The sequence below is a fragment of the Mesoplodon densirostris genome, chromosome 11, assembly GCF_025265405.1.
Source record: "Mesoplodon densirostris isolate mMesDen1 chromosome 11, mMesDen1 primary haplotype, whole genome shotgun sequence".
Lineage (NCBI taxonomy): Eukaryota > Metazoa > Chordata > Mammalia > Artiodactyla > Ziphiidae > Mesoplodon > Mesoplodon densirostris.
This window is the reverse complement of record NC_082671.1, coordinates 103054056-103071673: the sequence shown is the minus strand read 5'-3', so window position 1 is coordinate 103071673 and position 17618 is coordinate 103054056.

Here is a 17618-nt window from a genome sequence, read left to right as displayed (position 1 = left end):
TGAAATTGCCTGATTTATGAATTGCCAGAAATGGCATTCCTCTCATGTTTTTATAGAGTGCCCTGGTGTTATAATTAAGGAACCCAGTGGGTAGCCTCTGTTCTCTGCTAACTAAATGAATTCTGATGTGCTTGGATCAGGAGAAATGTGATTGTATGATATTTCTGACTTATAGTGTTCCTATTCTTCCCTTGATATTTCAAATCAACTACCGCTTCCCTCAGCTCAGCTTTGATGATCTAATTTGAGCCTAATTGCTGAGCTCCCTGTGAGAAACCATCTAACTGCTCTGGGTACAATTCTCCTTGCCTAGGAAATCCGCTTTCATATGCATATCTCTCTTTGTGCCCCTGAAAACTGAATAAGATGAAAAGAGTTTACAGTTCTTGCGTAAGGGGCTTGAGACTGACCCAAGAAAATTACCTGATAGTTGGGATTACAATATGCCATGGCAACAATAGAACATTTTGAAATTTTCTTCTTAAATTCTAAATAATTTTCCTAGGATAATCTAATACATCCTCCCAATACATTGGGAAGAACATTGGGTTTAGAATCAAAGAGACCTGAAGCCACATCTGAGCTCTGCAATTTACTAGACTTTGACCTTTGACATCACACTGAACTTCAATTTCCTTATCTGTCAAGTTCATCATTAATAGTCATTTCACAGAATTGTTGTGAAGATGTGACTTTGTGTTAAACCTCTGTATGATTCTGGCATGATGTTCTGGATAAAAGTAACAGCCGCGGGCTTCCCTGGTGGCGCAGTGGTTGAGAATCTGCCTGCTAATGCAGGGGACACGGGTTCGAGCCCTGGTCTGGGAGGATCCCATATGCCGCGGAGCGGCTGGGCCCGTGAGCCATAGCTACTGAGCCTGCACGTCTGGAGCCTGTGCTCTGCAACAAGAGAGGCCACGATAGTGAGAGGCCCGCGCACCGCAATGAAGAGTGGCCCCTGCTTGCCACAACTAGAGAAAGCCTTCGCACAGAAATGAAGAACAACACAGCAAAAATAAAATAAATAAAATTAATAAACTCCTACCCCCAACATCTAAAAAAAAAAAAATTAAAAAAAAAGTAACAGCCGCCATTTATTAAATACCTGCTATATGCCAGGCTCTGGACGGAGAACTTCATGCACATCAACTACAGAGGTCACAACAATCCTGCAAGGTGAGTCCTGTGTTATTAATTGTGTCTCACTGAAGAGGAGACTGAGGCACAAGAAGGCAAAACAATTGACACAAGGTCCTCCTGCCAGGTAAGCAACAACCCTGGGATGGCCACTGCATCTTGTAATTTTCACATGCAAACAGAATAGATGGGAATCATAGATGTATAATTTGAAATCTTCGCTCTTCTGGAAACAGTGAACTCAATTCAGAGAAAAAGTCTCATAAATGAAGAAAGAAAATGTTTCTAATGATATACTTGAGGAAAGGAAGGCGTAAAACTGCCCGTCATATACTCAATGTTGTAACCTTGGATGGGTCCAAGGGTTACTTTGGCAGTTTGAAGGGAGATGGTTAAAGGGGTAGAAAGATGCACAATCATGGGACACAGGGATTCCACAGGGAATTGCCACGGGGGTTCAGCTGGAGCCCTGTGGTTGCCCACATTTCCCTGGACCAGTGCTTTCTACACGGGCCTTATCACAAGTCAAGTGGACTGTCCTTGGCTTTGTAGGAAGCATGGGAACTACAACCCATGAGACAATCTCTAAAGACAACTCAGTCATCAGGAAGGAAAAGTACATTAGACACTGATATTTGAAATGAATGCTGTTACACTCCCCTGAGCTGAAAGAGGTGTTAAGCAGGCAAGTTCACAGATTGCTTCCAGTACCATTTGGAACATCAGTTTCAACACTAAAGCAACCTCACATCACAATTCCCTTTGGAAGCTTGAGGTCAATACCATGCCTCACATCCCTGACATCTTCAATCACTGTCCCAAAGATAAGCCCCTCCAGTCAGCAATCCTGCCCTTAACCCTTAATACCAGACTAACATTTGGATCAGGGAGAACCAAATGCCCACACCTCCTGTTCACTCCCAGATCTTTCTGCTGTCTCTGCTAGAACCCCATTTCCTGATCACCAAAGCCCAGTGCACTTTCATCCTCCAAAAGGGAATCTTTCAACACATCTTTGCTGAACCCAAGCCTGGTTCTCCCCATGGGTACTCTTCTCTTCCACAGTCCTCACTAGGGGTGGCTTTTGGTCTCCCAAGCCTCACTTGACACGAGACTTAGAGGTGGGCCAGCATTCTCTTCAGGCTTGTGTCTTCTAGTTATACAATCCTAAATGCCTTTTTCTTATTGCCATCAACCAACTCCCTCACATTCATCCCCACACCTGAAACAGCAGCTGATTCACAGTCTCCTCTCCACCCCAGCCTTACCGTCACCCACGGTGGTTTCACAGTCTATGTGCAGAGGCCCCTTCAAAGGCCTTTACTCCCAATTCCTAAGCTTTTCTCAATTCAATAACCTTCGATTCTACTCTAATTCTGTCACCTGCCTATATAACCACACCTGGAAACTTGCCCCACAGAATTGCTTCACTGATGAAAACGTAATCACCAGTATTCTGCAGCCTGACCACACAACCTACTTAAACTTCCTGCTCTGTCAATTCCTTTAAACTTGTTGTTCAACTTCATAAAAAAGAATGCTAGTCCTTTGACCCACCTCCCCATGCACCCATTTTCTCTGATCAGTCAGTTCCTTTCTGTCTTCACTTCCCTTCTGTCTTCACTTCCCTTCCTATTTCAGCCTAAATAAGCTCTTCAAACATTCTCTTATCAATAACTTTGATTTTCTCATTCCATTGCGCTTCCTCTAAAACCCTCAGCCTGAACCTGTACTCAAGCATCCAGGCAAAGCAGAATAAAAACTTTACAGCATGCTTCTACAAATCCATGATCTTCATCCTTAGCTATTGCCTCAATATTTTTCTAGATAATTCTCTCTCACTATCATTCCCCACAAAGATTGCTTCTGCTCTCCACCACACTCAGTTACCTATCCTCTTATTCCCAGGGGACATCCTTACCTCTGTCTTCACCAAGGACACAGAGGGATCAGGTAGGAATTACCTCACCTTCCAGTTCTCTCCTCACTCCACTCACACAACCATATCCTCATCAGCACCTTCCCTTACCTCCTTTCTACCCAGTCCAGAGACTATATCTCAAACTCTTATCTCAAACTAATCCTCTAGCTCACATCCTCTTAACCCTTTTTTACTACATTTCTACAACCCATGTGTCAAAGAAGAACCTGAAAAAGAAATTATAAAGTATTTTGAACTAAATGAAAATGAAAACAGAGCATATCAACATTTGTGGAGTTCTACTAAAGCATTACTTGGGGCAAAATGTACAACATTAATCTTCTATATCAGAAAAGAAGATCTCAAATCAATGACCTTAACTTTCACCTTAAGAAACTTCATATATCTTAAGAAACTAGATATATGAAGTGAAAAATATACCCAAAGTAAGAGGAAGAAAGAAAATAATAAAGATCAGAAAGGAAATCAGTGAAATAGAAAGCAGAAAATAAAGAAAATCAATGAAATAAAAAATTGGCTCTTGAGAAGAACAATGAAATTGATAAACCTCTACACAGACTGGAGAAGGAGAAGAACATCAACAACAACGAGAGAGAGAGAAGACATAAATTGCCAATCTCAGGAATAAGAGATGTGACATCATTACAGATTCTACTGATTTTTTAAAGGAGTTAATATGTTATCAAGAACTTTATATCAATAATTTTGACAACTTAAATGAAATGGGAAGAGTCCTTGAAGATTAAACCTACCAAAGATCACTTAAAGAAATAGATAACCTGTATAGCCATATATCTACAAAAGAAATTGAAGTGTTGCTCAAAATCTTCCCACAAAGAAAGCTCCAGGCCCAGATGGCTTCACTGGTGAATTCTTCCAGACATGTAAGGAAGAAATAACACCAATTCTATACAAACTCTTCCAGAAAATTGAAAAGAAAGGAATACTTCCCAATTTGTTCTATGAAGCAAGAATTACCATAATACCAAAACCAGACAAAGACATTACAAGAAATGGAAACCTACAGTGCAGTCTTTCTCGTGAACACAGAGAGTTTCTCTTTTAAAAGCAAACCTTTGGCCATATGTTTAATTTACCGCTGTCATTTTTACTCTCTCATGCCGACTGGACCGATATCACACATTTTCTATAAACAGATACATTGAATATTTTATGATTCCTGTGGTTGTAACAGTTTTACTATTACCCAACTCAACCGGGCTCTGGGTGCTTTTTGTTAAGCACCAAACTTAGAAGGAAAAGGAAAAACCAGAGAAATAGAGTTAACTTCCCTAAATCCTCACCCCTTAATTTTTAATTATTCTCATAAATAAAAATACAAAAATGTCTAACAGTTTATCCTGTGTTATGACATGACAAACATGGATTGTGTGTAGATTCTTTTGATTATATTCCCAGCTTTAGCAAATTCCACAAATATCATATGCAGAGCAAAATGTTCCTTTATTAAAAAAGACATAATCTTTCTTTAGAACATTTAGTAATCTTTGAATTGATTCATGAGATTTTGCTGTTCCTTGGTACACTTAAATCTCTTCATCCAAAATAAGATCAGTAAAAGCTGTCATTAATTGCATGATTATTAAATAATCTGTTAAGCATCTTAGTTATTCTTATAACAGCCATATGAGAAGTTTTTATTTTCACCTTTATAGAAGAGGAAATGAGTTTAGAGAAATCAAATACTTGTCTAATTTCACACAGCTATTAAGTGGTAGTGCTGAACTTGAACTGAAGCCTGTCTAATTTCAGAGCTGAAATTTGAGTTTTTAATAACAACACATATTTTGCCTCCTCAAATGTACCTATCTTACATACAAGAGGCTTTTTATGCCCACAACTTCTTGCTCCTCCTGCTAAATGTAGGCGTTTAAAATATTCTTTCTGCTGCCATGAGGCAATGAACTTAAGATAATTTTTCAATGTTCAATAATGAGCTAAATTCTAAAATAAATGTCAAATCATAAAGTTCAAGTGTTTTAACTCAATAGAAGATACATCTCTTTCCCAATTTGTAAAATATTTTTACTGATCTCTATCTATTTCTATTGCCTTTAGTCATTTGTATAACTTAGTTTCAGCATATTTGGAGCACACAGTTAAGTATCTCCGAATAAGCAAAAACAATGGTTATTCATTGGGAATTGAAAGAATTTCATAAACGTCATTGACAGTAATCATAGTAAAAATAAAATTTCATTAATCTTCACACCTAAAAGTATCATATATCTTATAGGTTCACTGTTGGAAAGTGTAAATAATGTGATATGGCATGCAATAAAATAAGACAGGCATTTTTCTGCTATTCCAGTAGCTGACATATTGCACGGTAATTGCAAAAATACCAAATTCCTTTGCAAATCAACCTTTATTGCCTCTGGTGCAGCTTTAGTTTTGTTAACAATATTGAAAATTATGTAAGTAAAAATAACATATAATATTAAAATGTAAAATATCAGGTTAACATCACCAGTAAAATATGTGGTTATTAAAAATGTAACTGCTTTTGAGGCTACCCTGGTGGTGCAGTGGTTAAGAATCTGCCTGCCAATGCTGGGGACACGGGTTCAAGCCCTGGTCTGGGAAGATCCCACATGCCACAGAGCAACTAAGCCCATGTGCCACAACTACTGAGCCTGCACTCTAGAGCCTACGAGCCACAACTACTGAGCCCACGTGCCACAACTACTGAAGCCTGTGCACCCTAGAGCCCGTGCTCTGCAACAACAGAAGCCAGTGCAATGAGAAGCCTGCACACCGCAATGGAGAGTAGCCTCCACTGGCCACAACTAGAGAAAGCCCATGAGCAGCAATGAAGACCTAAAGCAGCCAAAAATAAATAAATAAAATAAATAAATTTATAAAAATAAAAATAAATTTTAAAAATGTAACTGCTTTTATAGGGCAAACTTATATTTCTCAACCACATTCATAAGTGCATATCTAATTTTTCATATTTCATGTCAAAGATATCATCAGATAAGCCTCAGAAATAACAAAGAAGAAGAATATATTTCAATTAGGGGTCTGAGAGAGGGTTACACAGACCCCTCTATCAGGGTACAGTTCAGTCACAGAGCTTTGGGGTTTTTCCTCAACTTCTCTATCTTTTGGTCCCACTAATGCTAAACACTATTGCTATTGGCAGCCCAGCATTTGCTCTCTCAAGAGGAGAAATGTGCTATAGTTGGCATGCCAACTCACTCTGTGGATTTTCTAAATTCCAACTGAGCCATGCTCTCCAGACTGGGCTTTGGAGATGTGAACTGTTATCAAGTAGGAAGTAAGATAAAACACTGGGCTAAGTTCACTTTAGGCCACTGACTTATCTGAATCCCTATTCCCAGACAAGGCAGCACAAGGCAATCCTACTCTCCACTGTTCTCAGGATTCTTACTTGAGTGTGTCATTTTATCCCTTCGTGGCTACTAAGCAACACAAAATCCGTAAAATTCCCTGCAGTTTCTTCTACAGCATATAAAGGCATCTTCAGTGCCCAACCATCTGCTTTGTGGAGGCGATTTGAGAAAAAAAGAAAAAAATGATATGATGAATAGGTGAGTACGATTCATAGGAAGCTTCATTTCGTAAAGGGTTAGAGTAGTTTCCGGACCTTCAGAAGACAGCTGCCCTGAGAAAGCATTCAGCCTGTGGACCAAGCTCACATCTTTAAAGAACGACCCTCTTGAGTTAGGATTCTCCATGACTCCAAGTCTTCACGTGTTGCAATTACACATGTCATCGTCCATGGTGGATGAACAGAATTTAACAAGGGTCAGCCAGATCCCAAAGGTTAGGGGAAAATATCACACTGAAATTAACACTTGCAGACACATCAGAAACACTCTGGGTGGAATAGCAGTTTCTGGACAGGAAATTAGAAAACCTACATTTTAATACTGCCTGCCATGAGCAAAAGAATGAGGAGGAAGGGCCGGAGTAGGAAGAGGTCACGTAGCACGTATCTTTCAGGCCTTTATAAATAAAATGTAAAGATTATTCTCCCTAGTATTATCTAAAATTTGGATATACGTGTGCCCTTTTAAGCACATCTCTGGAACCAACATCTAAAGAATATGAGTATTCATTTTATTCTACTGTCTTGTGTGAAGTCGACATAAAACAAAATGGCTTTTTCGTGAATGAAATGGTAATAGTAATAACAGCCACCATCTATCAAGTGCTTACTACTTGCCAGGCACAAAGCTAAGCACTTTATACACATCAGCAAACATATGAGGTAGTTACTCACGTTACCACCATTTCACAAGTGAGAGGCTGGGGCTCAGAGAGAGAAGCCAATTCCTCCTCCGCATCAGTGCCTGATTCAAGCATCTACTCCAAGAAGCCTTTCTGCTTATGGCCTTGCCCCCTCCAGGCTTCCTTGACCACTCCCTCCCTGAAGCTGCACTGCACCCAGCATATTCCTCCTCCATGGTACCTACCACACACTGTATTATAATTATTTGTCTGTACATCTGTATCCCCAGCAACACTGAGCTCCTAGAGGGCAACAACACTGTCTTGGGCTTTTGTATTACAGCATGTGTTATGCTGCTTGATAATGCACAGTAGGGACTCAAGAAATGCTTATGAATGAATGAGTGAATGAATGGATGGAGAAGATCAACATTTTAAAAAATGAAGCATCATTGGAAAAGGACCGAACAGTGAAGGAATCCTGGAATAATGAAGCCGAGCAGGACCCTGTGGGGCTCCTGGGCACAGAAGCCTTTCAAACAGTTGCTAATCAGGGAAGGGAGGGGATGCAGAGACAAGGGAGGAGCCGCCAAGAAACAACAGTGCAGCCTTGGGGCAGGGTCCTGGTTCCCCCTCCAGGGATACACATAACAATATCTTCGAGCTCTTTACAGAACTAAACCCCCCCAAAAATGGAAGATGCTAGCATTCTTCATTGCAGAGAAGACCACCTGAGGCCAGATTAAAGGAACCAGAAAAGCTCATCAAGAGACTACCTGAGACCAGATTAAAGGAGTGCAGGCCCTGCACACACACACACACACACACACACACACACACACACACACACACACACACACACACACACACGCTAATCCTTATCAGCAACCCCACCCTTGAACCATTGTTATAAAACTTCTCACCAAATCATCCCAGGTTGGGATGCACAGTTTTCAGGGCACAAGCCCACTGTGTCCACCTTTGCCTGGCAAAGCAATAAAGCTATTCTTTTCTACTTCACCCAAAACTCTGTCTCTGAGATTCAGTTCGGCACCAGTGCACAGAGGCTGAGCTTTTGGCATCAATGATGTGAGGAAACATATCCACGAATTATTCTAACACTTACCTTAGATTTGATGTACTCAAACTGCCCTCTCCCAGTTCTCCTATCTGTTGGAATAGCCAGTAAATAACATGCTTCTCAAACAGAATAGCACAGGGCCGCAAGGCATGGTGGGAAGAGTATCAGATTTAGAGACCACCTTGAGTTTGAGACCTGACTCTACTGACCTTGGGCAAATCAACTGACCATCTGAGCTGCTTTTTCTCATCTGTGACATAGGATCACCCCTACCCATGCATCTATCTCATAGTCCACATAGTGATTTAGAAAGATCATACTGTATATGTGAACACATTTAATAGGTGTAAAGAATAACACAAATGTTAATGACTATAATGGGCAGACATTATGCAAGACTTAACACTCTGGCTAACTTCTAGTCATGCAGCACGGGAAGACAGGTGGGAAGTAGGTTCTATAGATCGACCACTCAGTGCCAGGCACTGTGGAAGCAATTTATGTACACAGTCTCACTGAAGTCTCCCACCAGCCCTGGGAAGTGCAGATGCTGTCATGTTAACTTTATAAATGAGGAAAATGAGTGTTAAGCAGTTGAGTGAATTATCCAAAGCTATTTGTACAGGGCCAAGCTGTGAACTGGTGTCATGTCTTATTGATTTCGAAACATATGATATTTTCATCAACATTCTGCTGCCTTCATGGAATATCAATTGTCACTGTACAAAATTAACTAGAAATTGGAGCTTATGGTTAAAAGTTTTATCTGTCAGGATGCAGAAAAACTTTGAATATTTCTTATAATCTATTGGTACCTTTCAAACTGGAGTTTTTGAGACTGAATCAGTCCTTTTATTTAGAGTTTAAGAGGGGCCATAAATGACAGCACTCTGCCGTGCACAAGCTCAGAACCAACAGAGAGACAGACACAGACTAGAGACCAATAGAGATCACAATGCACTTACTATAGAGTGGGACCGAAGGGTGTGTTTGACTCCTTATGTGCTGCCCCATTAAACGGCCTTATCCACCCCAGTCATGGGCATCATTCAATATCCACAGGCCATGCCAGAGCAGACAGCTCACCGTGTGGCAGACAGCAGATGAGACTGCACCTTTTTGTGGACAGATGGATGGAATAAGGGAGACATGCAGGAGCTTCACATGCTCAGTTCTTCCTCTCATACTGATCAATCAGCTAAGTCCCACTCTGATGAGCATGAGTGAAGAGGCCAAGAGAACCTGGAAACATCCCTCCCAAGATCTGCCTTCCTAGAGCCTAGAGTGAATTTCCTGTCTCTCTATAGAAATATGATGAGTGTGGAATGGAACCATTTTTGGATTTGGGGGTTTTCTGTTTTAAAAATGTGGTGGGAGGGTCTCTTCTGGAAATCTAGGCCAATGGGGGCTGATTTACTCTTTTAGTTACACTAATCGGAAATAATGAAAAGAGAACTCTTATGGGCATAACACACAGCTGCTTGAAGAGTCTATTCAATATGTCAGCCCAATTTAGGGGATGACTCCTGCCCTCAAATGTCAACGGCAAATTTTCTTAAAGGACAACTGAGATTCAGACAAACTGTTTCCCTGTCTACACCCACAACATATATGAATAAACTTCTTCTGAACCAGCCAACATCCGTTTTGCTACTTCCCTTGAGCCAGCCGAGCCTGTAGTCAGAATGTGGCTGTATCACACTGTGTTGTGGAATGTTGGCCAGGCAATGCATATGTATTTATTAAACACGTGCTATTGGCCAGGCAGTAAGAAAACAGACAGAGCCTCTCCGGGAGCCTCCCTTCTGGTGAGGGAGAGATGGACAATAAGCATGTAAGCAAACAAGATATTTTATGATACTGATAAGCACTAGGAGGAAGAGAAATAGAATATTATGATAAAGAGGGGCCCTTAGTTGCTATATGCATGATGAGAAGTTGACAGCAATATGAAGATCAGGAGAAGAACAGTCAGGCAGAAGGAAATAGCAGATCTGGAGACAGGCATGAGCTTGATATCTTTTCAAGAGGTGGGGGAAAAAAGGCCAAAATCAGCTAGAGAGACAGGAATGAGAGGGAATGCAGGGCGATAAGGCCAGAGAGGGAGCCAGGAACTGGATCTTGTAAGACTTGTGGACAATGTGAAAGAGTTTCGATGTTATTCTTGGTATAACGGGAAGCCATTGAAGGGTTCGACCAGGAAGTAGCTTGGTATGATGTACATGTGATCACTCTTGATGCTGTGAAAAGCACCAACCGTGGGTGGGCAGAGTAGAAGCAAGATCAACTGGTAGCTTGGACCACAGCTTGGAGCTTAGAGTTGATGAAAAGTGATACAATTCAGGATATTTAAGAGGTGGTAGTGATGGGAGATTCTGACAAATTTGATATGAGTGTGAGAAAAAGAGGGAAAGGAGAGATGAGTCCTAGATGTGGGGCCTGAATAAACAATGCAGCTATTGACCACCATGGAGAAGACTTGAGAGGTGTGGGCCAGGGATGGGGGTGAAATCACCTGGCTTTTGGCCATATTAAATTTGAGGTGTCTGTCAGACATCCAAGAGGAGATGTCAAGAAGACCAATGAACATATGAGGCAGACTTAAGGAAGAATTCTGGGTTGGAAGTATATATGCCGCGAGTCACTGGGACCTGGTAAAATCAGTTCAAGAGAGAAGAAAGAAAAGAAACAGCTCTGGGAAACTCCAATGTTTACAGGCTTGTAGAGAAGAGCCTGCAAATGAGACAAATGGAAAGGTTTCTTTGAGTATGATGATAAGGAGACCTAGACAAGACTGTGTTCTGAGGAGGACACAGTCAACGGTGTCAAGTGCTTCAGTATGAGAAGGGCAGAGCTTCCCTGGTGGTGCAGTGGTTAAGAATCCGCCTGCCAATGCAGGGGACACGGGTTCAAGCCCTGGTCCGGGAAGATCCCACATGCCGTGGAGCAACTAAGCCCATGCGCCACAACTACTGAGCCTGTGCTCTAGAGCCCGTGAGCTACAACTACTGAAGCCCGTGTGCCTAGAGCCTGTGCTCTGCAACAAGAGAAGCCACCGCAATGAGAAGCCCGTGCACCGCAACGAAGAGTAGCCCCCACTCACTGCAACTAGAGAGAGCCCGCGTGCAGCAGCGAAGACCCAATGCAGCCAAAAATTAAATAAATGAATAAATAAATAAATTTATTAAAAAAAAAAAACAAAGAGAAGGGCAGATAACTGGCCATGGGATTGTCAATACATACGTAGTCCTGGTGACCCTGATGTGAACTGTCGCAGTAGAGTTGGGGGACACAGGCCACTGGGCTTCTAAAGTCTTCCCATCTTTGGGTTCTATGATTTCGATGACCTGCGCCAGGCTATAAATACCTTCTCCTTCACTTATCCCCGAAGCTTCCCTTGAGGACTCTTTTTGCTGTCCTCACTTTCCCAACTAATTCAAAACAAATAGCAATTTTACCTGAAGGAAAGGTAAATAAAATGAAATGGTGCAATCCGTGAAACTTATCCCTAGGTTTTCCAAAACTTCAGCAACAATTCTTCTAAGTGCCATAGGAATGCCTTGGTGGAACCAAGTGTTTACACTGTTTTCTCAGATTTCACTCCATGAATTACCTCACTCAACAGTAGGCCTTGGAGGTCTGATCTACCAAGCTCTCTTCAGCTCCAGTTATCATCTACCATAGATCATTCATTCCTGGTTTCACATCACCCTTGGAGATGAGTCAGCTTTTCACGTGGAGGGGAGGAAGTATCACTTTATCAAGTACGAGTTGTTGACAACATTCCATTTATGCAAAGTTTGCTACGTGTAAGGTTTTGCTATGAGCTCCACGCCTTGGAAAAAGAAAGAAGTGTATGTTTATGTGTGTGTCTGTGTGCACATATGCACGTACAAACTCACAGACACTTTTAGTCCTATATAGGTCAGTGTGAATCTGATGCAGTGGTTCTCAATTAGGAAGGAGGGCAATTTTGTCCCCCAGGGGACATTTGGCAACATCTGGAGACATTTTTGGTTGTCATATTGGAGGATGCAACTGGCACCTAGAGGGTGGAGACTGAGGATGCTGCTGAACATTCTATAACACATAGGGCAGCCTCCTCCACAACAGAGCATTTACTGACCCCAAATGTCAGGACTGTCGAGGTTGAGAAGCCCTCACATCATGATGGAAGTGCAGAGAGCACCAACCTGAAGGAATATTCCATAGACAGTGCACGTGGTACAGCAACTTTACTGACCTGGTCAGATCTGTCAATATAACTGATCTATAATGTAATCACTGGTCTGCTACGAACTGTGGGTGCGAGACACAGGCAATGATATACTTCGCGAATTTACACAGCTACCTGTGTTAGCTGGTGTCTACAGAAAATCATTTTCTAAATTTAAAATGTCAATTTAATATATCTCATTCTAGTCTAGCTTCCCTCAAACCTCATGAAATGGAGCTACCAGCCTTGCCTGTGGACTCAGTCTTCTTTTTTCTAATTCAGATGGCCTTCCGTTATTACCTGCATGCCCCGGGGCTGACTTTAGTATTAAAGATTTCACCACCAATTAAATACCGCCAACCCTCTAGCAGGCCTCTAATGAGTCTTCTATCCTCCCCCTGCCAGGCAGAGGAGGGACTAACCCTAACAATGCCAGATGAGAGGACAAGTGACCAAAGTAAAATGATCAACGAATACACAAAAGGCCTGGCAATATCTGACAGGAGTTGTAATACCTCCTTCTTTCCAGGACCCATCAGCGGCTGTATTTGGCAAAACCCACAAACTTTCTTCAAAACAATGCCTCTTGAGACTCAAATGCCAGTCACAAGTCAAACTGACCTAAATTTAGTAAAGAGTGTATTCTCTAACCTCAGGGTCAACTAAATACCTAGTCTTCTTTCCACAGTATGCCCAAGCCTTTTATCCTGTACTTGTTGGGGAAGGACTTATTTAAATGATATTCATATTATATTCTTTTTTTTTTTTGCGGTACGCGGGCCTCTCACTGTTGTGGCCTCTCCCGTTGCGGAGCACAGGCTCTGGATGCGCAGGCTCAGCGGCCATGGCTCACGGGCCCAGCCGCATCGCAGCATGTGGGATCTTCCCGGACCGGGGCACGAACCCGTGTCCCCTGCATCGGCAGGCGGACTCTCAACCACTGCGCCACCAGGGAAGCCCCATATTATATTCTTAAAATAAACCTGAGCCTAGAGAAAAAATATAACAACCTCCACAGCAAAACACTGCAGAGCTGCTGAGTGGAGAAGCTTACCATAATCAGAGAAACGGCTTGGGTTTCAATTTAATTCTTTTTTGCTCAAAGGCCAAAGGAATTTTTCTATGAGGAGAATGAAGTCATTCTTCACAGAAAGGGATCACTGTCTCAAAATTCATATGACCAGGAAACACAAGGCTAATAGAATGAGACGTTTCAGAACTGAGAACTAAAATAAAGTGGGCTTAAGAGATGACAAACCTGTCCATGTGACTTAAGCACACAGAGATACATTGACAGCATACTGTGGATTCTTTGCTTTTCTTCCAGGAAAAGGCCATCTTCTCATACTTAGTGCAACCCCGTACCAAAGTGCCCCCAGTGTTGCACATGAATGGGGCGCTTCCAAACACACAACATGGGAACCCCAGCAGCATGGCTCTTCAGGACTTGCTCGGTACCAGAGGGGAGGCAAGTACCCACATGGTGGGGTTCTGAAATGGATTAGGGCACTTATCCCAAGTTATCACAAATATAGGAAAACAGACAATAACTTGCAAGGAGAGGAAACAGAGATGCCACAAAATCAGTCTGTTGATTTGTTTCCATCTTGGTTCTTTCTTGCCTTGCCTATTTTTCAACTCACACAGATGTGCTGTATAGCATGGGGATAAAGCACATGGGCCATGGCCAGCTTTACCTTGTCCCAGCCATTTGACTGTAGGCAAGTTACTTGTCTGTCTGTTACTTAGTTTCCCCATCTTTAAAATGATGACTAATAGTGATAATGTCCACCTAGGGCTACTGTTATTATTTTTAAAAAGTAATATTGGGGCTTCCCTGGGGGCGCAGTGGTTGAGAATCTGCCTGCTAATGCAGGGGACACGGGTTCGAGCCCTGGTCTGGGAGGATCCCACATGCCGTGGATTAACTAGGCCCGTGAGCCACAACTACTGAGTCTGTGCGTCTGGAGCCTGTGCTCCGCAACAAGAGACGCCGCAGCAGTGAGAGAGCCGCGCACCACGATGAAGAGTGGCCCCCGCTTGCCACAACTAGAGAAAGCCCTCGTACAGAAACGAAGACCCAACACAGCAAAAATAAATTAATTAATTAATAAACTCCTGCCACCAACATCTTCTTTAAAAAAAAAAAAGTAATATTAGTTTGGGCTTAGCAGAGGGCCTAACACTTGGTAAGTTGATGAATATTAATCACCGTGGCTCACAATTTGGATTCAAAGATTCCAAGAGCAAAATTTTAGATCTCAAAGATGATCTAACTCAGATCCATTTTAGGAAATAGGAGCTCAGAGGATTTATGTGATGTATCCATGGTTACACAGCTAGTTAGCAATGAGATATTAAAACCCAGGTGCCTTGACCCCTAGACCAGTTCTTTTAGGGGGAAAAAGAAGAAGAATGGTGTACATGCGTCTGAAGAAATATGTTAGTCGGTTCTCCTGCCAGAGAAATTATGGATACTTCCATGCAGTAGAAGCACGTCTTTTAAAGTCTGTTGTCTGCACTCATTCAGCCAAACCATGCTTTAGTTGCAGGGGAAACAGCTGGTCCAGCCCGGACTTGTCACACTGTCACCCCGAGCCTCTAAACAAGCCATTATCTGGCACCAGCAGATTGCGACCATCTGTCACCGCAGGGCACATATGGCTCCACTAGATTGTAAGAATAAGGTTGTCACAAAAGGTCATTAACTATGCATCACTTTTCTGTGATGAGCTCTAAGCAGGCACAATGATCTTCCCATTTTATCTCAATGTCTCTCCAGCACTTGGAGAAACTGAGGGCAAATAAATCAGGAGTCTTCCTGCCATGGTCCCTGGTCAATCCCAGAAAGGGTTCCATTCATTTACTTTGGCCAGTTTGTTCCTTTTAAAACATGTTTTACATTCTCTTCATAAAGAATCTCAGGAGTGAAGGTTTGTAAATAGTGCCTGATACAACATAAAGATCGGGTTTGCATTAAATATACATAAGAAAAGTAGAAAAACAAGGGTGAGCTAGGCCAACTACTTGGAGTGGATGACACTGGAACAACAGAGAACACGGGCAAGGAAGAATCATCCTCTTCTTGTTTACAAGGACCATTACTAAGCACTAAAAGTTAGGTGCACTAAAAACAAAAACGCTCAGATACATGGATAGTGCTTTTAAAATATGGGGGCAGGGACTTCCCTGGTGGTCCAGCGGGTAAGACTCCGTGTTCCCAATGCAGGGGGCCCAGGTTTGATCCCTGGTCAGGGAACTAGATCCTACATGCATGCCACAACTAAGAGTCCAAATGCCGCAACTAGGAAGTCCGCATGCCGCAACTAAAGATCCCACATGCTGCAAAGAAGTCCCCACGTTCCGCAACTAAGATCTGTTGCAGTCAAAATAAATAAATAAATAATATTTAAAAAAATAAAATATGGTGGCAGATTCTTTGGTATTCCTTCGGTAGTGAGGTAATTCCTATGTGTTGTCACTTTGAATATGGGCAGGCTGCTTCAACTAATAGAGTGTGACAAAAGTGATGCTAGATGACTTGGGAGGCTAGATTATAAAAGACCATGTAGCATCTGCCTTATTTGTAGGTACCCTTACTCTTGAAGCCCTATCCTACCTTGTAAGAGGTCTCCATGATTCGAAGCCTCGATGCTATGAGGAAGCCCAAGCCACAGGTAGGGGCCATAAATAGGTTCTCCAGGTGACAGTCCTGTCTGAACCCAGCCTTCAAGTCATCCCTGCCTGGACACCAGACAGGTGAGTGAAGAGTTTCTAGAGAGTTCTAGCTCCCAGCCACTCCCAGGCATTCCTGTCTTTCCAGCCGAGCCCCAGACATTGTAGGGCAGAGACAAAGCCATTATTACTCTGCCCTGTTTGAATTCCTGACCCACAGACTCTATGGGTGGAATAAAATGGCTATTGTTTTCTACTTCTAATTTTGGTGTGATTTATTATACAGCAGTAGATAACCAGAATAGAATTAATAAGACAGTGAAAGCATCCCTGACTATTTTTAAGGAATGTAATGAGAAGAAGAAAGAGAATTCGTTCTCCACTGCCCCATGCTTCAGATGTTACCTCATTTAACCCACACAGAAGTCCTGTGGGTTAGGAGTTAGTATTCCCATCTCTTAGGTGAGGAAACTGAAGCTCCGGGGGATTTAAAACAACTTGCCCAGGGATGAAGCAGAAATCTGCACCTGGGACTGTGTGACCCCACAGACCTTTGTACCACATCTCATTCCTGCTCAAGTGTCCACATTCAGCCACATTCTATAGCCCAGAAATCTCACAACCACTGTAAATAAAATCAGCTTTCATGTTTAACACTTAGTTACTCTTTGAGCACCACTGCATGCCAGGCATTGTGCTAAGCACTCAGACTAGTGAGTAAAATAAACTCATATCTGCTCCTTTCTTCCACTCTCACAGCCACCCTTGTTCACCCTCCCTTTTCTGCACCCCGGTTCGTTTTTTAAAATCCACATCTCTCAGATACTCCCCTGATTAAACTCTTTCGGGGGTGTCTCCCTCCCCTACACCATGGTGATTCACCAGCCTGGTCCAGTGACCAGTGTCAAGGCTGGTGGTATGAAAATCAGCCAAGGAGCACTATATATAGCTGCTCCAGCTTCATGTCTGGAGAATCTGATTCAGTAAGTCTATATATATTCTCAAAGCTCCCCAGTGATTCTTTTTTTTTTTTTTTTTTTTTTTTTTGCGGTACGCGGGCCTCTCACTGCTGTGGCCTCTCCCGCTGCGGAGCACAGGCTCCGGACGCGCAGGCTCAGCGGCCATGGCTCACGGGCCCAGCCGCTCCGCGGCATGTGGGATCTTCCCGGACCGGGGCACGAACCCGTGTCCCCTGCATCGGCAGGCGGACGCTCAACCACTGCGCCACCAGGGAAGCCCCCCAGTGATTCTTATATGCAGTCACATTGGAAAACACCGGCCAAGAGAATAACATCCAAACTCCTCATGTCGCGTGTGAAATCCAGCACATTCTGGCTTCTACCAAT